The sequence below is a fragment of the Loxodonta africana genome, chromosome 13 (genome assembly GCF_030014295.1).
Source record: "Loxodonta africana isolate mLoxAfr1 chromosome 13, mLoxAfr1.hap2, whole genome shotgun sequence".
Taxonomy (NCBI): domain Eukaryota; kingdom Metazoa; phylum Chordata; class Mammalia; order Proboscidea; family Elephantidae; genus Loxodonta; species Loxodonta africana.
Window position 1 is genome coordinate 422,553 of NC_087354.1, and position 23,704 is coordinate 446,256.

At 49.3% G+C, this 23,704-nt stretch overlaps 14 non-coding genes across 14 annotated transcripts; all 14 read right to left on the reverse strand.

The window, feature by feature from the left end:
* Window positions 1-971: 971 nt before the first annotated feature.
* LOC135227578 (small nucleolar RNA SNORD115) lies at window positions 972-1,049 on the reverse strand. Its single transcript, XR_010317741.1, has one exon. It is a non-coding gene; the product is annotated as a small nucleolar RNA SNORD115 (small nucleolar RNA).
* A 1,618-nt stretch (window positions 1,050-2,667) lies between these two features.
* Window positions 2,668-2,748, reverse strand: LOC135227371 (small nucleolar RNA SNORD115). Its single transcript, XR_010317538.1, has one exon. It is a non-coding gene; the product is annotated as a small nucleolar RNA SNORD115 (small nucleolar RNA).
* A 1,617-nt stretch (window positions 2,749-4,365) lies between these two features.
* On the reverse strand, window positions 4,366-4,443 carry LOC135227579 (small nucleolar RNA SNORD115). Its single transcript, XR_010317742.1, has one exon. It is a non-coding gene; the product is annotated as a small nucleolar RNA SNORD115 (small nucleolar RNA).
* A 1,618-nt stretch (window positions 4,444-6,061) lies between these two features.
* LOC135227372 (small nucleolar RNA SNORD115) lies at window positions 6,062-6,142 on the reverse strand. Its single transcript, XR_010317539.1, has one exon. It is a non-coding gene; the product is annotated as a small nucleolar RNA SNORD115 (small nucleolar RNA).
* A 1,617-nt stretch (window positions 6,143-7,759) lies between these two features.
* On the reverse strand, window positions 7,760-7,837 carry LOC135227464 (small nucleolar RNA SNORD115). Its single transcript, XR_010317629.1, has one exon. It is a non-coding gene; the product is annotated as a small nucleolar RNA SNORD115 (small nucleolar RNA).
* Window positions 7,838-9,455: 1,618 nt separating this feature from the next.
* On the reverse strand, window positions 9,456-9,536 carry LOC135227373 (small nucleolar RNA SNORD115). The gene has a single exon (XR_010317540.1). It is a non-coding gene; the product is annotated as a small nucleolar RNA SNORD115 (small nucleolar RNA).
* A 1,618-nt stretch (window positions 9,537-11,154) lies between these two features.
* LOC135227580 (small nucleolar RNA SNORD115) lies at window positions 11,155-11,232 on the reverse strand. Its single transcript, XR_010317743.1, has one exon. It is a non-coding gene; the product is annotated as a small nucleolar RNA SNORD115 (small nucleolar RNA).
* Window positions 11,233-12,850: 1,618 nt separating this feature from the next.
* Window positions 12,851-12,931, reverse strand: LOC135227374 (small nucleolar RNA SNORD115). The gene has a single exon (XR_010317541.1). It is a non-coding gene; the product is annotated as a small nucleolar RNA SNORD115 (small nucleolar RNA).
* Window positions 12,932-14,549: 1,618 nt separating this feature from the next.
* LOC135227465 (small nucleolar RNA SNORD115) lies at window positions 14,550-14,627 on the reverse strand. The gene has a single exon (XR_010317630.1). It is a non-coding gene; the product is annotated as a small nucleolar RNA SNORD115 (small nucleolar RNA).
* A 1,618-nt stretch (window positions 14,628-16,245) lies between these two features.
* LOC135227375 (small nucleolar RNA SNORD115) lies at window positions 16,246-16,326 on the reverse strand. The gene has a single exon (XR_010317542.1). It is a non-coding gene; the product is annotated as a small nucleolar RNA SNORD115 (small nucleolar RNA).
* A 1,617-nt stretch (window positions 16,327-17,943) lies between these two features.
* LOC135227466 (small nucleolar RNA SNORD115) lies at window positions 17,944-18,021 on the reverse strand. The gene has a single exon (XR_010317631.1). It is a non-coding gene; the product is annotated as a small nucleolar RNA SNORD115 (small nucleolar RNA).
* Window positions 18,022-19,639: 1,618 nt separating this feature from the next.
* Window positions 19,640-19,720, reverse strand: LOC135227419 (small nucleolar RNA SNORD115). The gene has a single exon (XR_010317584.1). It is a non-coding gene; the product is annotated as a small nucleolar RNA SNORD115 (small nucleolar RNA).
* A 1,618-nt stretch (window positions 19,721-21,338) lies between these two features.
* Window positions 21,339-21,416, reverse strand: LOC135227467 (small nucleolar RNA SNORD115). The gene has a single exon (XR_010317632.1). It is a non-coding gene; the product is annotated as a small nucleolar RNA SNORD115 (small nucleolar RNA).
* A 1,618-nt stretch (window positions 21,417-23,034) lies between these two features.
* Window positions 23,035-23,115, reverse strand: LOC135227376 (small nucleolar RNA SNORD115). Its single transcript, XR_010317543.1, has one exon. It is a non-coding gene; the product is annotated as a small nucleolar RNA SNORD115 (small nucleolar RNA).
* Between the last annotated feature and the right edge of the window lie 589 nt (window positions 23,116-23,704).

A 23,704-nucleotide genomic window follows, 5' to 3' on the forward strand; every position in this document is an offset into this window, starting at 1 on the left:
CCACCTCATTCCCAAAGAATGGGAACACAGGGAACACATCTCCTCCTGTTTATCAACCATCAGAGGATTCCTTGGCACAAAGAGAGCAGGAGTCTTATGGAACCTCTACAGGATTCCAACGAACTCTGTAGTAACACTGATCTCTGCACATGTGCAAGGCAGCACTTACGCCTGCTTTCACTGTCTAGAGCTCCAGGGAAACATGACCTCCTGTGGCATCAACCTGAAAGTGCTCCTGACCCTCGTGTCCCTTTCACACCTGGCATCGACCCTGACTTTAGATTTTCTATGCAGTTATCTGTGCAGCTACCTTTACTTGAAAGCTGGAGCCAGCTATCAGACTACTGAGTCGCTCATCCAATTTCAAGATTCACGGGAAAAGCGTCCCACAAATCCTGCGAGTCCAGCCGCAACTGACACACGCTTTCAATTACAGCAAGTTGACCAGTCTCCTGTAGAGCTCTGGGCCATTCACATCTCCTAAATATCTTGGGAAAACACATTGTTCTAGTTGGCCGTTTCTCCCATTTCGGTAGGCCCTATCGGACTTGGACCCAGGCTATCGCAGACGACTCCAGCGCACATGTTTCAGCATTCTCTGATTCCTAAGTATCCACCCACGCACATCACCGCCACTTAGTCAACCAGGCAAGGTCAAGCAAACACCAGGGGACATGCCTCAGCCTTGTCAGCAAACCCTACTGCCTTTTGCGGTGTATCCTCACTTGCCTAAGTGTCAGATGGGGCCAGGGCAAATCACGGGAAATCCCTCACCTTTTGTCCTCGCAACGGTGAACTCCTCGGAGGCAGGTTGTGCTAAAGGACACAAAAAGAGGAAAAGAGCCAAGGAATCAGCCTGACCAAAATCGGCCACCCAGGTCTTTTGGATTACTTGGTGCAGGTGAAAGAAATCAAAATGGGAGTCCGCTCTAAAGAAGATCTGGAAGGCTGGGCCAAAGGACTTTCCCACAGGGCCTCAGCATAACCTCTCTGAGCAGGATTTTTAGGTCATCATCTCTCTTCCAGACAGATTATGTCATCATTGACCCCAGCCATATCACTCCCCAGGAAAAATCCCCTGAGACCTGAAGATGCTTACCACAAATGTCTTCCTTCCACCCAGGAAGGACAGTGGATGAGAGCGTTCACACATCATCTTCCAGTTTCCCGGGCAGTTGGCTTGACCCCCATGAAAGCGGCACAAGAGACATCGACCTCACTAACCCTTTGAAAAGGGGAAATCAGTAAGACAGAGATCCCAGAAGAGAAACTCACTTCCCTAAGGCTAGGCTTTCAGCCAGACATTCGCGAACACATGGACAAAATCAAGACAGCCATTTGCAACCCACTGGGGAGTCTGCTGACCCATGACAGAAGGAGAGAATCATGCAATATTCAGAAGAAGGCAGAGAGGTCTCTGGATGTAGCAGAAATTTACAGGAGGACCCAGGCAAAAGGAGCCTTTGCCATTGCTTAAGCCTGACTGATGTGTTGAAGGCAGCCAACTATGCGTCCACGGGCACTGTCCAATGTGTGCGGACTCCCGGGAAATGGCACCCAAGAGTCCCCAGCACCAGGGGATGTTCAAATCAGCTGGAGGACATTTGGAAAAGAATAGCATTCCAAGAATTCTGCCAACACGTGTTAAAATTGCCACAGTCCTTCAACGCTTTCATTTCACCACTGAGCCATGGAGAGACACAATCGAATCTACCTCAGGCCCCAATAATCCCCAGAGAGGGAACACATCTCCTCCCGTATATCAAGCATCAGAGGATCCCGTGGGGCACACGGAAAAGGAGTTCTATGGAATCTCTACAAGATTCCAAAGATCTGTCAAGAAAATGATCTTTCCACATGTGGAAGGCAGCAGTTATGCCTGCATTGCCTGATTAGACTGTCAGCAGATCCTGACCTCCTGTGGTATGAACCTGAAACTAGTCATGACGCTCGCGACCCACGTACCGAATGGTATTGAGCCTGGCATTAGCTTTTTGACTCAGATAGTGGTGCTGCTGCCTTTTCTTGAATGCTACAGCGAGGTGTCAGGCTACTCCAGTCTTCATCCAATACCAAGATGTCTGGGAAAGAGGCCCTGGAGATCCTAAGAGTCCAGTCGCAACTGACACAGGCTTTCAACTAGGGCAAGTCTCTCTGGTTTCTCCAGTAGAGCTGCTACACACTCCCATCCCGTAAAGAGTTGAGAGTTGAAAATATTCTCAAACTTCCGTAGACATACCCGACTGGGAACCGGACTAGCAAAAATTACTCAAGTGGAAATTCTTCTAGGTTCCTGTGCTTCCTAACTATCCACCCGTGCATATCACCGCCACTTGGTCAATCGGTCAGGTCAAGCTCAAAGCAGGGGACACGTCTCAGCTTTTCCACAAAACCCGACTGCCTCTTGGGCTCCATTTTCACTTGTCTAAGTGTCACCAGAGACAAGGGAAAACCGCCGTCATTCACTCACCTTGAGTTCTTTCGGTGGTGAATCTCCTGAAAGCAGGTCTTTCGAAATGACAGAAAAAGACGAAAAGAGCCAAGGAATCAGCATGACCAAAATCGGTCAGGGAGGAGTTTTTGATCACTTGGTGGAGGAAACAGGGATCCAAACGGGGGTCCCCTCTAAAGCAGATCATTAACGTTAGGGAAAAGGAGTTTCTCTCTGGGCCTCAGCGGGATCCTATTGAGCATGATTTTTATGTCATCATCTCTCTTCGAGACAAGTTGAGGTGTCTTCGTTGACCCGAGACATCTCAATCCCCGGGAGAAATCACCTGAGTCTTCAAGTTCCTCACCACCGATATCGTCCATCCAGCCCGCAATCACGCAGGATGAGAAGGTTCGCACATCCTCTTCCGGTTTCCCGGGGAGTAGCTTGACCCTCATGAAAGCAGGAAAACAGGCTTCGACCTTGCAATCCTTTGAGGAAGGGCAAAGAAGTAAGTCAGACATCAGACGAGAGACATTCATTGCCTAACAGCTATGCTTTTTCCACATATAGCCCAAAAGAGGGACGAAATCAAGACACACACTTCTCGCCCATTAGTGAGACTGCTGACCCTTGACAGAAAGGCAGACGCGTGCCAGATCAAGACAAGGCATAGAGGACTCCGAATGGAGAAAAGTACTCAGGAAGTCCCAGCCAAGAACAGGCTATTCATTTGATCAGCCTCGGCTAATGTCTACGAGGAAGCCGAATCTGTGTCCACAGGCACGGATCCGTGCACGAGCACTTCCAGGAAATGACATCCAAGGGTTCCCAAAACTGGGGATTTTCAAATGAGCTGTGGGACACTCGGAAGAGGGCTTTCACCAAGAATTTGGCCCCAAATTCAACTAGGCATTTCCAGAGTTTGATTTCACCCTTGTGCCATGGAGAGACACAGTCCAGGCCACCTCATTCCCAAAGAATGGGAACACAGGGAACACATCTCCTCCTGTTTATCAACCATCAGAGGATTCCTTGGCACAAAGAGAGGAGGAGTCTTATGGAACCTCTACAGGATTCCAACGAACTCTGTAGGAACACTGATCTCTGCACATGTGCAAGGCAGCACTTACGCCTGCTTTCACTGTCTAGAGCTCCAGGGAAACATGACCTCCTGTGGCATCAACCTGAAAGTGCTCCTGACCCTCGTGTCCCTTTCACACCTGGCATCGACCCTGACTTTAGATTTTCTATGCAGTTATCTGTGCAGCTACCTTTACTTGAAAGCTGGAGCCAGCTATCAGACTACTGAGTCGCTCATCCAATTTCAAGATTCACGGGAAAAGCGTCCCGCAAATCCTGCGAGTCCAGCCGCAACTGACACACGCTTTCAATTACAGCAAGTTGACCAGTCTCCTGTAGAGCTCTGGGCCATTCACATCTCCTAAATATCTTGGGAAAACACATTGTTCTAGTTGGCCGTTTCTCCCATTTCGGTAGGCCCTATCGGACTTGGACCCAGGCTATCGCAGACGACTCCAGCGCACATGTTTCAGCATTCTCTGATTCCTAAGTATCCACCCACGCACATCACCGCCACTTAGTCAACCAGGCAAGGTCAAGCAAACACCAGGGGACATGCCTCAGCCTTGTCAGCAAACCCTACTGCCTTTTGCGGTGTATCCTCACTTGCCTAAGTGTCAGATGGGGCCAGGGCAAATCACGGGAAATCCCTCACCTTTTGTCCTCGCAACGGTGAACTCCTCGGAGGCAGGTTTTGCTAAAGGAACAAAAAGAGGAAAAGAGCCAAGGAATCAGCCTGACCAAAATCGGCCACCCAGGTCTTTTGGATTACTTGGTGCAGGTGAAAGAAATCAAAATGGGAGTCCGCTCTAAAGAAGATCTGGAAGGCTGGGCCAAAGGACTTTCCCACAGGGCCTCAGCATAACCTCTCTGAGCAGGATTTTTAGGTCATCATCTCTCTTCCAGACAGATTATGTCATCATTGACCCCAGCCATATCACTCCCCAGGAAAAATCCCCTGAGACCTGAAGATGCTTACCACAAATGTCTTCCTTCCACCCAGGAAGGACAGTGGATGAGAGCGTTCACACATCATCTTCCAGTTTCCCGGGCAGTTGGCTTGACCCCCATGAAAGCGGCACAAGAGACATCGACCTCACTAACCCTTTGAAAAGGGGAAATCAGTAAGACAGAGATCCCAGAAGAGAAACTCACTTCCCTAAGGCTAGGCTTTCAGCCAGACATTCGCGAACACATGGACAAAATCAAGACAGCCATTTTCAACCCACTGGGGAGTCTGCTGACCCATGACAGAAGGAGAGAATCATGCAATATTCAGAAGAAGGCAGAGAGGTCTCTGGATGTAGCAGAAATTTACAGGAGGACCCAGGCAAAAGGAGCCTTTGCCATTGCTTAAGCCTGACTGATGTGTTGAAGGCAGCCAACTATGCGTCCACGGGCACTGTCCAATGTGTGCGGACTCCCGGGAAGTGGCACCCAAGAGTCCCCAGCACCAGGGGATCTTCAAATCAGCTGGAGGACATTTGGAAAAGAATAGCTTTCCAAGAATTCTGCCAACACTTGTTAAAATTGCCACAGTCCTTCAACGCTTTCATTTCACCACTGAGCCATGGAGAGACACAATCGAATCTACCTCAGGCCCCAATAATCCCCAGAGAGGGAACACATCTCCTCCCGTATATCAAGCATCAGAGGATCCCGTGGGGCACACGGAAAAGGAGTTCTATGGAATCTCTACAAGATTCCAAAGATCTGTCAAGAAAATGATCTTTCCACATGTGGAAGGCAGCAGTTATGCCTGCATTGCCTGATTAGACTGTCAGCAGATCCTGACCTCCTGTGGTATGAACCTGAAACTAGTCATGACGCTCGCGACCCACGTACCGAATGGTATTGAGCCTGGCATTAGCTTTTTGACTCAGATAGTGGTGCTGCTGCCTTTTCTTGAATGCTACAGCGAGGTGTCAGGCTACTCCAGTCTTCATCCAATACCAAGATGTCTGGGAAAGAGGCCCTGGAGATCCTAAGAGTCCAGTCGCAACTGACACAGGCTTTCAACTAGGGCAAGTCTCTCTGGTTTCTCCAGTAGAGCTGCTACACACTCCCATCCCGTAAAGAGTTGAGAGTTGAAAATATTCTCAAACTTCCGTAGACATACCCGACTGGGAACCGGACTAGCAAAAATTACTCAAGTGGAAATTCTTCTAGGTTCCTGTGCTTCCTAACTATCCACCCGTGCATATCACCGCCACTTGGTCAATCGGTCAGGTCAAGCTCAAAGCAGGGGACACGTCTCAGCTTTTCCACAAAACCCGACTGCCTCTTGGGCTCCATTTTCACTTGTCTAAGTGTCACCAGAGACAAGGGAAAACCGCCGTCATTCACTCACCTTGAGTTCTTTCGGTGGTGAATCTCCTGAAAGCAGGTCTTTCGAAATGACAGAAAAAGACGAAAAGAGCCAAGGAATCAGCATGACCAAAATCGGTCAGGGAGGAGTTTTTGATCACTTGGTGGAGGAAACAGGGATCCAAACGGGGGTCCCCTCTAAAGCAGATCATTAACGTTAGGGAAAAGGAGTTTCTCTCTGGGCCTCAGCGGGATCCTATTGAGCATGATTTTTATGTCATCATCTCTCTTCGAGACAAGTTGAGGTGTCTTCGTTGACCCGAGACATCTCAATCCCCGGGAGAAATCACCTGAGTCTTCAAGTTCCTCACCACCGATATCGTCCATCCAGCCCGCAATCACGCAGGATGAGAAGGTTCGCACATCCTCTTCCGGTTTCCCGGGGAGTAGCTTGACCCTCATGAAAGCAGGAAAACAGGCTTCGACCTTGCAATCCTTTGAGGAAGGGCAAAGAAGTAAGTCAGACATCAGACGAGAGACATTCATTGCCTAACAGCTATGCTTTTTCCACATATAGCCCAAAAGAGGGACGAAATCAAGACACACACTTCTCGCCCATTAGTGAGACTGCTGACCCTTGACAGAAAGGCAGACGCGTGCCAGATCAAGACAAGGCATAGAGGACTCCGAATGGAGAAAAGTACTCAGGAAGTCCCAGCCAAGAACAGGCTATTCATTTGATCAGCCTCGGCTAATGTCTACGAGGAAGCCGAATCTGTGTCCACAGGCACGGATCCGTGCACGAGCACTTCCAGGAAATGACATCCAAGGGTTCCCAAAACTGGGGATTTTCAAATGAGCTGTGGGACACTCGGAAGAGGGCTTTCACCAAGAATTTGGCCCCAAATTCAACTAGGCATTTCCAGAGTTTGATTTCACCCTTGTGCCATGGAGAGACACAGTCCAGGCCACCTCATTCCCAAAGAATGGGAACACAGGGAACACATCTCCTCCTGTTTATCAACCATCAGAGGATTCCTTGGCACAAAGAGAGCAGGAGTCTTATGGAACCTCTACAGGATTCCAACGAACTCTGTAGTAACACTGATCTCTGCACATGTGCAAGGCAGCACTTACGCCTGCTTTCACTGTCTAGAGCTCCAGGGAAACATGACCTCCTGTGGCATCAACCTGAAAGTGCTCCTGACCCTCGTGTCCCTTTCACACCTGGCATCGACCCTGACTTTAGATTTTCTATGCAGTTATCTGTGCAGCTACCTTTACTTGAAAGCTGGAGCCAGCTATCAGACTACTGAGTCGCTCATCCAATTTCAAGATTCACGGGAAAAGCGTCCCGCAAATCCTGCGAGTCCAGCCGCAACTGACACACGCTTTCAATTACAGCAAGTTGACCAGTCTCCTGTAGAGCTCTGGGCCATTCACATCTCCTAAATATCTTGGGAAAACACATTGTTCTAGTTGGCCGTTTCTCCCATTTCGGTAGGCCCTATCGGACTTGGACCCAGGCTATCGCAGACGACTCCAGCGCACATGTTTCAGCATTCTCTGATTCCTAAGTATCCACCCACGCACATCACCGCCACTTAGTCAACCAGGCAAGGTCAAGCAAACACCAGGGGACATGCCTCAGCCTTGTCAGCAAACCCTACTGCCTTTTGCGGTGTATCCTCACTTGCCTAAGTGTCAGATGGGGCCAGGGCAAATCACGGGAAATCCCTCACCTTTTGTCCTCGCAACGGTGAACTCCTCGGAGGCAGGTTTTGCTAAAGGAACAAAAAGAGGAAAAGAGCCAAGGAATCAGCCTGACCAAAATCGGCCACCCAGGTCTTTTGGATTACTTGGTGCAGGTGAAAGAAATCAAAATGGGAGTCCGCTCTAAAGAAGATCTGGAAGGCTGGGCCAAAGGACTTTCCCACAGGGCCTCAGCATAACCTCTCTGAGCATGATTTTTAGGTCATCATCTCTCTTCCAGACAGATTATGTCATCATTGACCCCAGCCATATCACTCCCCAGGAAAAATCCCCTGAGACCTGAAGATGCTTACCACAAATGTCTTCCTTCCACCCAGGAAGGACAGTGGATGAGAGCGTTCACACATCATCTTCCAGTTTCCCGGGCAGTTGGCTTGACCCCCATGAAAGCGGCACAAGAGACATCGACCTCACTAACCCTTTGAAAAGGGGAAATCAGTAAGACAGAGATCCCAGAAGAGAAACTCACTTCCCTAAGGCTAGGCTTTCAGCCAGACATTCGCGAACACATGGACAAAATCAAGACAGCCATTTTCAACCCACTGGGGAGTCTGCTGACCCATGACAGAAGGAGAGAATCATGCAATATTCAGAAGAAGGCAGAGAGGTCTCTGGATGTAGCAGAAATTTACAGGAGGACCCAGGCAAAAGGAGCCTTTGCCATTGCTTAAGCCTGACTGATGTGTTGAAGGCAGCCAACTATGCGTCCACGGGCACTGTCCAATGTGTGCGGACTCCCGGGAAGTGGCACCCAAGAGTCCCCAGCACCGGGGGATCTTCAAATCAGCTGGAGGACATTTGGAAAAGAATAGCTTTCCAAGAATTCTGCCAACACTTGTTAAAATTGCCACAGTCCTTCAACGCTTTCATTTCACCACTGAGCCATGGAGAGACACAATCGAATCTACCTCAGGCCCCAATAATCCCCAGAGAGGGAACACATCTCCTCCCGTATATCAAGCATCAGAGGATCCCGTGGGGCACACGGAAAAGGAGTTCTATGGAATCTCTACAAGATTCCAAAGATCTGTCAAGAAAATGATCTTTCCACATGTGGAAGGCAGCAGTTATGCCTGCATTGCCTGATTAGACTGTCAGCAGATCCTGACCTCCTGTGGTATGAACCTGAAACTAGTCATGACGCTCGCGACCCACGTACCGAATGGTATTGAGCCTGGCATTAGCTTTTTGACTCAGATAGTGGTGCTGCTGCCTTTTCTTGAATGCTACAGCGAGGTGTCAGGCTACTCCAGTCTTCATCCAATACCAAGATGTCTGGGAAAGAGGCCCTGGAGATCCTAAGAGTCCAGTCGCAACTGACACAGGCTTTCAACTAGGGCAAGTCTCTCTGGTTTCTCCAGTAGAGCTGCTACACACTCCCATCCCGTAAAGAGTTGAGAGTTGAAAATATTCTCAAACTTCCGTAGACATACCCGACTGGGAACCGGACTAGCAAAAATTACTCAAGTGGAAATTCTTCTAGGTTCCTGTGCTTCCTAACTATCCACCCGTGCATATCACCGCCACTTGGTCAATCGGTCAGGTCAAGCTCAAAGCAGGGGACACGTCTCAGCTTTTCCACAAAACCCGACTGCCTCTTGGGCTCCATTTTCACTTGTCTAAGTGTCACCAGAGACAAGGGAAAACCGCCGTCATTCACTCACCTTGAGTTCTTTCGGTGGTGAATCTCCTGAAAGCAGGTCTTTCGAAATGACAGAAAAAGACGAAAAGAGCCAAGGAATCAGCATGACCAAAATCGGTCAGGGAGGAGTTTTTGATCACTTGGTGGAGGAAACAGGGATCCAAACGGGGGTCCCCTCTAAAGCAGATCATTAACGTTAGGGAAAAGGAGTTTCTCTCTGGGCCTCAGCGGGATCCTATTGAGCATGATTTTTATGTCATCATCTCTCTTCGAGACAAGTTGAGGTGTCTTCGTTGACCCGAGACATCTCAATCCCCGGGAGAAATCACCTGAGTCTTCAAGTTCCTCACCACCGATATCGTCCATCCAGCCCGCAATCACGCAGGATGAGAAGGTTCGCACATCCTCTTCCGGTTTCCCGGGGAGTAGCTTGACCCTCATGAAAGCAGGAAAACAGGCTTCGACCTTGCAATCCTTTGAGGAAGGGCAAAGAAGTAAGTCAGACATCAGACGAGAGACATTCATTGCCTAACAGCTATGCTTTTTCCACATATAGCCCAAAAGAGGGACGAAATCAAGACACACACTTCTCGCCCATTAGTGAGACTGCTGACCCTTGACAGAAAGGCAGACGCGTGCCAGATCAAGACAAGGCATAGAGGACTCCGAATGGAGAAAAGTACTCAGGAAGTCCCAGCCAAGAACAGGCTATTCATTTGATCAGCCTCGGCTAATGTCTACGAGGAAGCCGAATCTGTGTCCACAGGCACGGATCCGTGCACGAGCACTTCCAGGAAATGACATCCAAGGGTTCCCAAAACTGGGGATTTTCAAATGAGCTGTGGGACACTCGGAAGAGGGCTTTCACCAAGAATTTGGCCCCAAATTCAACTAGGCATTTCCAGAGTTTGATTTCACCCTTGTGCCATGGAGAGACACAGTCCAGGCCACCTCATTCCCAAAGAATGGGAACACAGGGAACACATCTCCTCCTGTTTATCAACCATCAGAGGATTCCTTGGCACAAAGAGAGCAGGAGTCTTATGGAACCTCTACAGGATTCCAACGAACTCTGTAGTAACACTGATCTCTGCACATGTGCAAGGCAGCACTTACGCCTGCTTTCACTGTCTAGAGCTCCAGGGAAACATGACCTCCTGTGGCATCAACCTGAAAGTGCTCCTGACCCTCGTGTCCCTTTCACACCTGGCATCGACCCTGACTTTAGATTTTCTATGCAGTTATCTGTGCAGCTACCTTTACTTGAAAGCTGGAGCCAGCTATCAGACTACTGAGTCGCTCATCCAATTTCAAGATTCACGGGAAAAGCGTCCCACAAATCCTGCGAGTCCAGCCGCAACTGACACACGCTTTCAATTACAGCAAGTTGACCAGTCTCCTGTAGAGCTCTGGGCCATTCACATCTCCTAAATATCTTGGGAAAACACATTGTTCTAGTTGGCCGTTTCTCCCATTTCGGTAGGCCCTATCGGACTTGGACCCAGGCTATCGCAGACGACTCCAGCGCACATGTTTCAGCATTCTCTGATTCCTAAGTATCCACCCACGCACATCACCGCCACTTAGTCAACCAGGCAAGGTCAAGCAAACACCAGGGGACATGCCTCAGCCTTGTCAGCAAACCCTACTGCCTTTTGCGGTGTATCCTCACTTGCCTAAGTGTCAGATGGGGCCAGGGCAAATCACGGGAAATCCCTCACCTTTTGTCCTCGCAACGGTGAACTCCTCGGAGGCAGGTTGTGCTAAAGGACACAAAAAGAGGAAAAGAGCCAAGGAATCAGCCTGACCAAAATCGGCCACCCAGGTCTTTTGGATTACTTGGTGCAGGTGAAAGAAATCAAAATGGGAGTCCGCTCTAAAGAAGATCTGGAAGGCTGGGCCAAAGGACTTTCCCACAGGGCCTCAGCATAACCTCTCTGAGCAGGATTTTTAGGTCATCATCTCTCTTCCAGACAGATTATGTCATCATTGACCCCAGCCATATCACTCCCCAGGAAAAATCCCCTGAGACCTGAAGATGCTTACCACAAATGTCTTCCTTCCACCCAGGAAGGACAGTGGATGAGAGCGTTCACACATCATCTTCCAGTTTCCCGGGCAGTTGGCTTGACCCCCATGAAAGCGGCACAAGAGACATCGACCTCACTAACCCTTTGAAAAGGGGAAATCAGTAAGACAGAGATCCCAGAAGAGAAACTCACTTCCCTAAGGCTAGGCTTTCAGCCAGACATTCGCGAACACATGGACAAAATCAAGACAGCCATTTGCAACCCACTGGGGAGTCTGCTGACCCATGACAGAAGGAGAGAATCATGCAATATTCAGAAGAAGGCAGAGAGGTCTCTGGATGTAGCACAAATTTACAGGAGGACCCAGGCAAAAGGAGCCTTTGCCATTGCTTAAGCCTGACTGATGTGTTGAAGGCAGCCAACTATGCGTCCACGGGCACTGTCCAATGTGTGCGGACTCCCGGGAAATGGCACCCAAGAGTCCCCAGCACCAGGGGATGTTCAAATCAGCTGGAGGACATTTGGAAAAGAATAGCATTCCAAGAATTCTGCCAACACGTGTTAAAATTGCCACAGTCCTTCAACGCTTTCATTTCACCACTGAGCCATGGAGAGACACAATCGAATCTACCTCAGGCCCCAATAATCCCCAGAGAGGGAACACATCTCCTCCCGTATATCAAGCATCAGAGGATCCCGTGGGGCACACGGAAAAGGAGTTCTATGGAATCTCTACAAGATTCCAAAGATCTGTCAAGAAAATGATCTTTCCACATGTGGAAGGCAGCAGTTATGCCTGCATTGCCTGATTAGACTGTCAGCAGATCCTGACCTCCTGTGGTATGAACCTGAAACTAGTCATGACGCTCGCGACCCACGTACCGAATGGTATTGAGCCTGGCATTAGCTTTTTGACTCAGATAGTGGTGCTGCTGCCTTTTCTTGAATGCTACAGCGAGGTGTCAGGCTACTCCAGTCTTCATCCAATACCAAGATGTCTGGGAAAGAGGCCCTGGAGATCCTAAGAGTCCAGTCGCAACTGACACAGGCTTTCAACTAGGGCAAGTCTCTCTGGTTTCTCCAGTAGAGCTGCTACACACTCCCATCCCGTAAAGAGTTGAGAGTTGAAAATATTCTCAAACTTCCGTAGACATACCCGACTGGGAACCGGACTAGCAAAAATTACTCAAGTGGAAATTCTTCTAGGTTCCTGTGCTTCCTAACTATCCACCCGTGCATATCACCGCCACTTGGTCAATCGGTCAGGTCAAGCTCAAAGCAGGGGACACGTCTCAGCTTTTCCACAAAACCCGACTGCCTCTTGGGCTCCATTTTCACTTGTCTAAGTGTCACCAGAGACAAGGGAAAACCGCCGTCATTCACTCACCTTGAGTTCTTTCGGTGGTGAATCTCCTGAAAGCAGGTCTTTCGAAATGACAGAAAAAGACGAAAAGAGCCAAGGAATCAGCATGACCAAAATCGGTCAGGGAGGAGTTTTTGATCACTTGGTGGAGGAAACAGGGATCCAAACGGGGGTCCCCTCTAAAGCAGATCATTAACGTTAGGGAAAAGGAGTTTCTCTCTGGGCCTCAGCGGGATCCTATTGAGCATGATTTTTATGTCATCATCTCTCTTCGAGACAAGTTGAGGTGTCTTCGTTGACCCGAGACATCTCAATCCCCGGGAGAAATCACCTGAGTCTTCAAGTTCCTCACCACCGATATCGTCCATCCAGCCCGCAATCACGCAGGATGAGAAGGTTCGCACATCCTCTTCCGGTTTCCCGGGGAGTAGCTTGACCCTCATGAAAGCAGGAAAACAGGCTTCGACCTTGCAATCCTTTGAGGAAGGGCAAAGAAGTAAGTCAGACATCAGACGAGAGACATTCATTGCCTAACAGCTATGCTTTTTCCACATATAGCCCAAAAGAGGGACGAAATCAAGACACACACTTCTCGCCCATTAGTGAGACTGCTGACCCTTGACAGAAAGGCAGACGCGTGCCAGATCAAGACAAGGCATAGAGGACTCCGAATGGAGAAAAGTACTCAGGAAGTCCCAGCCAAGAACAGGCTATTCATTTGATCAGCCTCGGCTAATGTCTACGAGGAAGCCGAATCTGTGTCCACAGGCACGGATCCGTGCACGAGCACTTCCAGGAAATGACATCCAAGGGTTCCCAAAACTGGGGATTTTCAAATGAGCTGTGGGACACTCGGAAGAGGGCTTTCACCAAGAATTTGGCCCCAAATTCAACTAGGCATTTCCAGAGTTTGATTTCACCCTTGTGCCATGGAGAGACACAGTCCAGGCCACCTCATTCCCAAAGAATGGGAACACAGGGAACACATCTCCTCCTGTTTATCAACCATCAGAGGATTCCTTGGCACAAAGAGAGCAGGAGTCTTATGGAACCTCTACAGGATTCCAACGAACTCTGTAGGAACACTGATCTCTGCACATGTGCAAGGCAGCACTTACGCCTGCTTTCACTGTCTAGAGCTCCAGGGAAACATGACCTCCTGTGGCATCAACCTGAAAGTGCTCCTGACCCTCGTGTCCCTTTCACACCTGGCATCGACCCTGACTTTAGATTTTCTATGCAGTTATCTGTGCAGCTACCTTTACTTGAAAGCTGGAGCCAGCTATCAGACTACTGAGTCGCTCATCCAATTTCAAGATTCACGGGAAAAGCGTCCCACAAATCCTGCGAGTCCAGCCGCAACTGACACACGCTTTCAATTACAGCAAGTTGACCAGTCTCCTGTAGAGCTCTGGGCCATTCACATCTCCTAAATATCTTGGGAAAACACATTGTTCTAGTTGGCCGTTTCTCCCATTTCGGTAGGCCCTATCGGACTTGGACCCAGGCTATCGCAGACGACTCCAGCGCACATGTTTCAGCATTCTCTGATTCCTAAGTATCCACCCACGCACATCACCGCCACTTAGTCAACCAGGCAAGGTCAAGCAAACACCAGGGGACATGCCTCAGCCTTGTCAGCAAACCCTACTGCCTTTTGCGGTGTATCCTCACTTGCCTAAGTGTCAGATGGGGCCAGGGCAAATCACGGGAAATCCCTCACCTTTTGTCCTCGCAACGGTGAACTCCTCGGAGGCAGGTTGTGCTAAAGGACACAAAAAGAGGAAAGGAGCCAAGGAATCAGCCTGACCAAAATCGGCCACCCAGGTCTTTTGGATTACTTGGTGCAGGTGAAAGAAATCAAAATGGGAGTCCGCTCTAAAGAAGATCTGGAAGGCTGGGCCAAAGGACTTTCCCACAGGGCCTCAGCATAACCTCTCTGAGCATGATTTTTAGGTCATCATCTCTCTTCCAGACAGATTATGTCATCATTGACCCCAGCCATATCACTCCCCAGGAAAAATCCCCTGAGACCTGAAGATGCTTACCACAAATGTCTTCCTTCCACCCAGGAAGGACAGTGGATGAGAGCGTTCACACATCATCTTCCAGTTTTCCGGGCAGTTGCCTTGACCCCCATGAAAGCGGCACAAGAGACATCGACCTCACTAACCCTTTGAAAAGGGGAAATCAGTAAGACAGAGATCCCAGAAGAGAAACTCACTTCCCTAAGGCTAGGCTTTCAGCCAGACATTCGCGAACACATAGACAAAATCAAGACAGCCATTTGCAACCCACTGGGGAGTCTGCTGACCCATGACAGAAGGAGAGAATCATGCAATATTCAGAAGAAGGCAGAGAGGTCTCTGGATGTAGCAGAAATTTACAGGAGGACCCAGGCAAAAGGAGCCTTTGCCATTGCTTAAGCCTGACTGATGTGTTGAAGGCAGCCAACTATGCGTCCACGGGCACTGTCCAATGTGTGCGGACTCCCGGGAAATGGCACCCAAGAGTCCCCAGCACCAGGGGATGTTCAAATCAGCTGGAGGACATTTGGAAAAGAATAGCATTCCAAGAATTCTGCCAACACGTGTTAAAATTGCCACAGTCCTTCAACGCTTTCATTTCACCACTGAGCCATGGAGAGACACAATCGAATCTACCTCAGGCCCCAATAATCCCCAGAGAGGGAACACATCTCCTCCCGTATATCAAGCATCAGAGGATCCCGTGGGGCACACGGAAAAGGAGTTCTATGGAATCTCTACAAGATTCCAAAGATCTGTCAAGAAAATGATCTTTCCACATGTGGAAGGCAGCAGTTATGCCTGCATTGCCTGATTAGACTGTCAGCAGATCCTGACCTCCTGTGGTATGAACCTGAAACTAGTCATGACGCTCGCGACCCACGTACCGAATGGTATTGAGCCTGGCATTAGCTTTTTGACTCAGATAGTGGTGCTGCTGCCTTTTCTTGAATGCTACAGCGAGGTGTCAGGCTACTCCAGTCTTCATCCAATACCAAGATGTCTGGGAAAGAGGCCCTGGAGATCCTAAGAGTCCAGTCGCAACTGACACAGGCTTTCAACTAGGGCAAGTCTCTCTGGTTTCTCCAGTAGAGCTGCTACACACTCCCATCCCGTAAAGAGTTGAGAGTTGAAAATATTCTCAAACTTCCGTAGACATACCCGACTGGGAACCGGACTAGCAAAAATTACTCAAGTGGAAATTCTTCTAGGTTCCTGTGCTTCCTAACTATCCACCCGTGCATATCACCGCCACTTGGTCAATCGGTCAGGTCAAGCTCAAAGCAGGGGACACGTCTCAGCTTTTCCACAAAACCCGACTGCCTCTTGGGCTCCATTTTCACTTGTCTAAGTGTCACCAGAGACAAGGGAAAACCGCCGTCATTCACTCACCTTGAGTTCTTTCGGTGGTGAATCTCCTGAAAGCAGGTCTTTCGAAATGACAGAAAAAGACGAAAAGAGCCAAGGAATCAGCATGACCAAAATCGGTCAGGGAGGAGTTTTTGATCACTTGGTGGAGGAAACAGGGATCCAAACGGGGGTCCCCTCTAAAGCAGATCATTAACGTTAGGGAAAAGGAGTTTCTCTCTGGGCCTCAGCGGGATCCTATTGAGCATGATTTTTATGTCATCATCTCTCTTCGAGACAAGTTGAGGTGTCTTCGTTGACCCGAGACATCTCAATCCCCGGGAGAAATCACCTGAGTCTTCAAGTTCCTCACCACCGATATCGTCCATCCAGCCCGCAATCACGCAGGATGAGAAGGTTCGCACATCCTCTTCCGGTTTCCCGGGGAGTAGCTTGACCCTCATGAAAGCAGGAAAACAGGCTTCGACCTTGCAATCCTTTGAGGAAGGGCAAAGAAGTAAGTCAGACATCAGACGAGAGACATTCATTGCCTAACAGCTATGCTTTTTCCACATATAGCCCAAAAGAGGGACGAAATCAAGACACACACTTCTCGCCCATTAGTGAGACTGCTGACCCTTGACAGAAAGGCAGACGCGTGCCAGATCAAGACAAGGCATAGAGGACTCCGAATGGAGAAAAGTACTCAGGAAGTCCCAGCCAAGAACAGGCTATTCATTTGATCAGCCTCGGCTAATGTCTACGAGGAAGCCGAATCTGTGTCCACAGGCACGGATCCGTGCACGAGCACTTCCAGGAAATGACATCCAAGGGTTCCCAAAACTGGGGATTTTCAAATGAGCTGTGGGACACTCGGAAGAGGGCTTTCACCAAGAATTTGGCCCCAAATTCAACTAGGCATTTCCAGAGTTTGATTTCACCCTTGTGCCATGGAGAGACACAGTCCAGGCCACCTCATTCCCAAAGAATGGGAACACAGGGAACACATCTCCTCCTGTTTATCAACCATCAGAGGATTCCTTGGCACAAAGAGAGGAGGAGTCTTATGGAACCTCTACAGGATTCCAACGAACTCTGTAGGAACACTGATCTCTGCACATGTGCAAGGCAGCACTTACGCCTGCTTTCACTGTCTAGAGCTCCAGGGAAACATGACCTCCTGTGGCATCAACCTGAAAGTGCTCCTGACCCTCGTGTCCCTTTCACACCTGGCATCGACCCTGACTTTAGATTTTCTATGCAGTTATCTGTGCAGCTACCTTTACTTGAAAGCTGGAGCCAGCTATCAGACTACTGAGTCGCTCATCCAATTTCAAGATTCACGGGAAAAGCGTCCCGCAAATCCTGCGAGTCCAGCCGCAACTGACACACGCTTTCAATTACAGCAAGTTGACCAGTCTCCTGTAGAGCTCTGGGCCATTCACATCTCCTAAATATCTTGGGAAAACACATTGTTCTAGTTGGCCGTTTCTCCCATTTCGGTAGGCCCTATCGGACTTGGACCCAGGCTATCGCAGACGACTCCAGCGCACATGTTTCAGCATTCTCTGATTCCTAAGTATCCACCCACGCACATCACCGCCACTTAGTCAACCAGGCAAGGTCAAGCAAACACCAGGGGACATGCCTCAGCCTTGTCAGCAAACCCTACTGCCTTTTGCGGTGTATCCTCACTTGCCTAAGTGTCAGATGGGGCCAGGGCAAATCACGGGAAATCCCTCACCTTTTGTCCTCGCAACGGTGAACTCCTCGGAGGCAGGTTTTGCTAAAGGAACAAAAAGAGGAAAAGAGCCAAGGAATCAGCCTGACCAAAATCGGCCACCCAGGTCTTTTGGATTACTTGGTGCAGGTGAAAGAAATCAAAATGGGAGTCCGCTCTAAAGAAGATCTGGAAGGCTGGGCCAAAGGACTTTCCCACAGGGCCTCAGCATAACCTCTCTGAGCATGATTTTTAGGTCATCATCTCTCTTCCAGACAGATTATGTCATCATTGACCCCAGCCATATCACTCCCCAGGAAAAATCCCCTGAGACCTGAAGATGCTTACCACAAATGTCTTCCTTCCACCCAGGAAGGACAGTGGATGAGAGCGTTCACACATCATCTTCCAGTTTCCCGGGCAGTTGGCTTGACCCCCATGAAAGCGGCACAAGAGACATCGACCTCACTAACCCTTTGAAAAGGGGAAATCAGTAAGACAGAGATCCCAGAAGAGAAACTCACTTCCCTAAGGCTAGGCTTTCAGCCAGACATTCGCGAACACATGGACAAAATCAAGACAGCCATTTTCAACCCACTGGGGAGTCTGCTGACCCATGACAGAAGGAGAGAATCATGCAATATTCAGAAGAAGGCAGAGAGGTCTCTGGATGTAGCAGAAATTTACAGGAGGACCCAGGCAAAAGGAGCCTTTGCCATTGCTTAAGCCTGACTGATGTGTTGAAGGCAGCCAACTATGCGTCCACGGGCACTGTCCAATGTGTGCGGACTCCCGGGAAGTGGCACCCAAGAGTCCCCAGCACCGGGGGATCTTCAAATCAGCTGGAGGACATTTGGAAAAGAATAGCTTTCCAAGAATTCTGCCAACACTTGTTAAAATTGCCACAGTCCTTCAACGCTTTCATTTCACCACTGAGCCATGGAGAGACACAATCGAATCTACCTCAGGCCCCAATAATCCCCAGAGAGGGAACACATCTCCTCCCGTATATCAAGCATCAGAGGATCCCGTGGGGCACACGGAAAAGGAGTTCTATGGAATCTCTACAAGATTCCAAAGATCTGTCAAGAAAATGATCTTTCCACATGTGGAAGGCAGCAGTTATGCCTGCATTGCCTGATTAGACTGTCAGCAGATCCTGACCTCCTGTGGTATGAACCTGAAACTAGTCATGACGCTCGCGACCCACGTACCGAATGGTATTGAGCCTGGCATTAGCTTTTTGACTCAGATAGTGGTGCTGCTGCCTTTTCTTGAATGCTACAGCGAGGTGTCAGGCTACTCCAGTCTTCATCCAATACCAAGATGTCTGGGAAAGAGGCCCTGGAGATCCTAAGAGTCCAGTCGCAACTGACACAGGCTTTCAACTAGGGCAAGTCTCTCTGGTTTCTCCAGTAGAGCTGCTACACACTCCCATCCCGTAAAGAGTTGAGAGTTGAAAATATTCTCAAACTTCCGTAGACATACCCGACTGGGAACCGGACTAGCAAAAATTACTCAAGTGGAAATTCTTCTAGGTTCCTGTGCCTCCTAACTATCCACCCGTGCATATCACCGCCACTTGGTCAATCGGTCAGGTCAAGCTCAAAGCAGGGGACACGTCTCAGCTTTTCCACAAAACCCGACTGCCTCTTGGGCTCCATTTTCACTTGTCTAAGTGTCACCAGAGACAAGGGAAAACCGCCGTCATTCACTCACCTTGAGTTCTTTCGGTGGTGAATCTCCTGAAAGCAGGTCTTTCGAAATGACAGAAAAAGACGAAAAGAGCCAAGGAATCAGCATGACCAGAATCGGTCAGGGAGGAGTTTTTGATCACTTGGTGGAGGAAAAAGGGATCCAAACGGGGGTCCCCTCTAAAGCAGATCATTAACGTTAGGGAAAAGGAGTTTCTCTCTGGGCCTCAGCGGGATCCTACTGAGCATGATTTTTATGTCATCATCTCTCTTCGAGACAAGTTGAGGTGTCTTCGTTGACCCGAGACATCTCAATCCCCGGGAGAAATCACCTGAGTCTTCAAGTTCCTCACCACCGATATCGTCCATCCAGCCCGCAATCACGCAGGATGAGAAGGTTCGCACATCCTCTTCCGGTTTCCCGGGGAGTAGCTTGACCCTCATGAAAGCAGGAAAACAGGCTTCGACCTTGCAATCCTTTGAGGAAGGGCAAAGAAGTAAGTCAGACATCAGACGAGAGACATTCATTGCCTAACAGCTATGCTTTTTCCACATATAGCCCAAAAGAGGGACGAAATCAAGACACACACTTCTCGCCCATTAGTGAGACTGCTGACCCTTGACAGAAAGGCAGACGCGTGCCAGATCAAGACAAGGCATAGAGGACTCCGAATGGAGAAAAGTACTCAGGAAGTCCCAGCCAAGAACAGGCTATTCATTTGATCAGCCCCGGCTAATGTCTACGAGGAAGCCGAATCTGTGTCCACAGGCACGGATCCGTGCACGAGCACTTCCAGGAAATGACATCCAAGGGTTCCCAAAACTGGGGATTTTCAAATGAGCTGTGGGACACTCGGAAGAGGGCTTTCACCAAGAATTTGGCCCCAAATTCAACTAGGCATTTCCAGAGTTTGATTTCAACCTTGTGCCATGGAGAGACACAGTCCAGGCCACCTCATTCCCAAAGAATGGGAACACAGGGAACACATCTCCTCCTGTTTATCAACCATCAGAGGATTCCTTGGCACAAAGAGAGCAGGAGTCTTATGGAACCTCTACAGGATTCCAACGAACTCTGTAGGAACACTGATCTCTGCACATGTGCAAGGCAGCACTTACGCCTGCTTTCACTGTCTAGAGCTCCAGGGAAACATGACCTCCTGTGGCATCAACCTGAAAGTGCTCCTGACCCTCGTGTCCCCTTCACACCTGGCATCGACCCTGACTTTAGATTTTCTATGCAGTTATCTGTGCAGCTACCTTTACTTGAAAGCTGGAGCCAGCTATCAGACTACTGAGTCGCTCATCCAATTTCAAGATTCACGGGAAAAGCGTCCCGCAAGTCCTGCGAGTCCAGTCGCAACTGACACACGCTTTCAATTACAGCAAGTTGACCAGTCTCCTGTAGAGCTCTGGGCCATTCACATCTCATAAATATCTTGGGAAAATACATTGTTCTAGTTGGCCGTTTCTCCCATTTCGGTAGGCCCTATCGGACTTGGACCCAGGCTATCGCAGACGACTCCAGCGCACATGTTTCAGCATTCTCTGATTCCTAAGTATCCACCCACGCACATCACCGCCACTTAGTCAACCAGGCAAGGTCAAGCAAACACCAGGGAACATGCCTCAGCCTTGTCAGCAAACCCTACTGCCTTCTGAGGTGTATCCTCACTTGCCTAAGTGTCAGATGGGGCCAGGGCAAATCACGGGAAATCCCTCACCTTTTGTCCTCGGAACGGTGAACTGCTTGGAGGCAGGTTTTGCTAAAGGACACAAAAGGAGGAAAAGAGCCAAGGAATCAGCCTGACCAAAATCGGCCACCCAGGTCTTTTGGATTACTTGGTGCAGGTGAAAGAAATCAAAATGGGAGTCCGCTCTAAAGAAGATCTGGAAGGCTGGGCCAAAGGACTTTCCCACAGGGCCTCAGCATAACCTCTCTGAGCATGATTTTTAGGTCATCATCTCTCTTCCAGACAGATTATGTCATCATTGACCCCAGCCATATCACTCCCCAGGAAAAATCCCCTGAGACCTGAAGATGCTTACCACAAATGTCTTCCTTCCACCCAGGAAGGACAGTGGATGAGAGCGTTCACACATCATCTTCCAGTTTCCCGGGCAGTTGGCTTGACCCCCATGAAAGCGGCACAAGAGACATCGACCTCACTAACCCTTTGAAAAGGGGAAATCAGTAAGACAGAGATCCCAGAAGAGAAACTCACTTCCCTAAGGCTAGGCTTTCAGCCAGACATTCGCGAACACATGGACAAAATCAAGACAGCCATTTGCAACCCACTGGGGAGTCTGCTGACCCATGACAGAAGGAGAGAATCATGCAATATTCAGAAGAAGGCAGAGAGGTCTCTGGATGTAGCACAAATTTACAGGAGGACCCAGGCAAAAGGAGCCTTTGCCATTGCTTAAGCCTGACTGATGTGTTGAAGGCAGCCAACTATGCGTCCACGGGCACTGTCCAATGTGTGCGGACTCCCGGGAAATGGCACCCAAGAGTCCCCAGCACCGGGGGATCTTCAAATCAGCTGGAGGACATTTGGAAAAGAATAGCTTTCCAAGAATTCTGCCAACACTTGTTAAAATTGCCACAGTCCTTCAACGCTTTCATTTCACCACTGAGCCATGGAGAGACACAATCGAATCTACCTCAGGCCCCAATAATCCCCAGAGAGGGAACACATCTCCTCCCGTATATCAAGCATCAGAGGATCCCGTGGGGCACACGGAAAAGGAGTTCTATGGAATCTCTACAAGATTCCAAAGATCTGTCAAGAAAATGATCTTTCCACATGTGGAAGGCAGCAGTTATGCCTGCATTGCCTGATTAGACTGTCAGCAGATCCTGACCTCCTGTGGTATGAACCTGAAACTAGTCATGACGCTCGCGACCCACGTACCGAATGGTATTGAGCCTGGCATTAGCTTTTTGACTCAGATAGTGGTGCTGCTGCCTTTTCTTGAATGCTACAGCGAGGTGTCAGGCTACTCCAGTCTTCATCCAATACCAAGATGTCTGGGAAAGAGGCCCTGGAGATCCTAAGAGTCCAGTCGCAACTGACACAGGCTTTCAACTAGGGCAAGTCTCTCTGGTTTCTCCAGTAGAGCTGCTACACACTCCCATCCCGTAAAGAGTTGAGAGTTGAAAATATTCTCAAACTTCCGTAGACATACCCGACTGGGAACCGGACTAGCAAAAATTACTCAAGTGGAAATTCTTCTAGGTTCCTGTGCTTCCTAACTATCCACCCGTGCATATCACCGCCACTTGGTCAATCGGTCAGGTCAAGCTCAAAGCAGGGGACACGTCTCAGCTTTTCCACAAAACCCGACTGCCTCTTGGGCTCCATTTTCACTTGTCTAAGTGTCACCAGAGACAAGGGAAAACCGCCGTCATTCACTCACCTTGAGTTCTTTCGGTGGTGAATCTCCTGAAAGCAGGTCTTTCGAAATGACAGAAAAAGACGAAAAGAGCCAAGGAATCAGCATGACCAGAATCGGTCAGGGAGGAGTTTTTGATCACTTGGTGGAGGAAAAAGGGATCCAAACGGGGGTCCCCTCTAAAGCAGATCATTAACGTTAGGGAAAAGGAGTTTCTCTCTGGGCCTCAGCGGGATCCTATTGAGCATGATTTTTATGTCATCATCTCTCTTCGAGACAAGTTGAGGTGTCTTCGTTGACCCGAGACATCTCAATCCCCGGGAGAAATCACCTGAGTCTTCAAGTTCCTCACCACCGATATCGTCCATCCAGCCCGCAATCACGCAGGATGAGAAGGTTCGCACGTCCTCTTCCGGTTTCCCGGGGAGTAGCTTGACCCTCATGAAAGCAGGAAAACAGGCTTCGACCTTGCAATCCTTTGAGGAAGGGCAAAGAAGTAAGTCAGACATCAGACGAGAGACATTCATTGCCTAACAGCTATGCTTTTTCCACATATAGCCCAAAAGAGGGACGAAATCAAGACACACACTTCTCGCCCATTAGTGAGACTGCTGACCCTTGACAGAAAGGCAGACGCGTGCCAGATCAAGACAAGGCATAGAGGACTCCGAATGGAGAAAAGTACTCAGGAAGTCCCAGCCAAGAACAGGCTATTCATTTGATCAGCTCCGGCTAATGTCTACGAGGAAGCCGAATCTGTGTCCACAGGCACGGATCCGTGCACGAGCACTTCCAGGAAATGACATCCAAGGGTTCCCAAAACTGGGGATTTTCAAATGAGCTGTGGGACACTCGGAAGAGGGCTTTCACCAAGAATTTGGCCCCAAATTC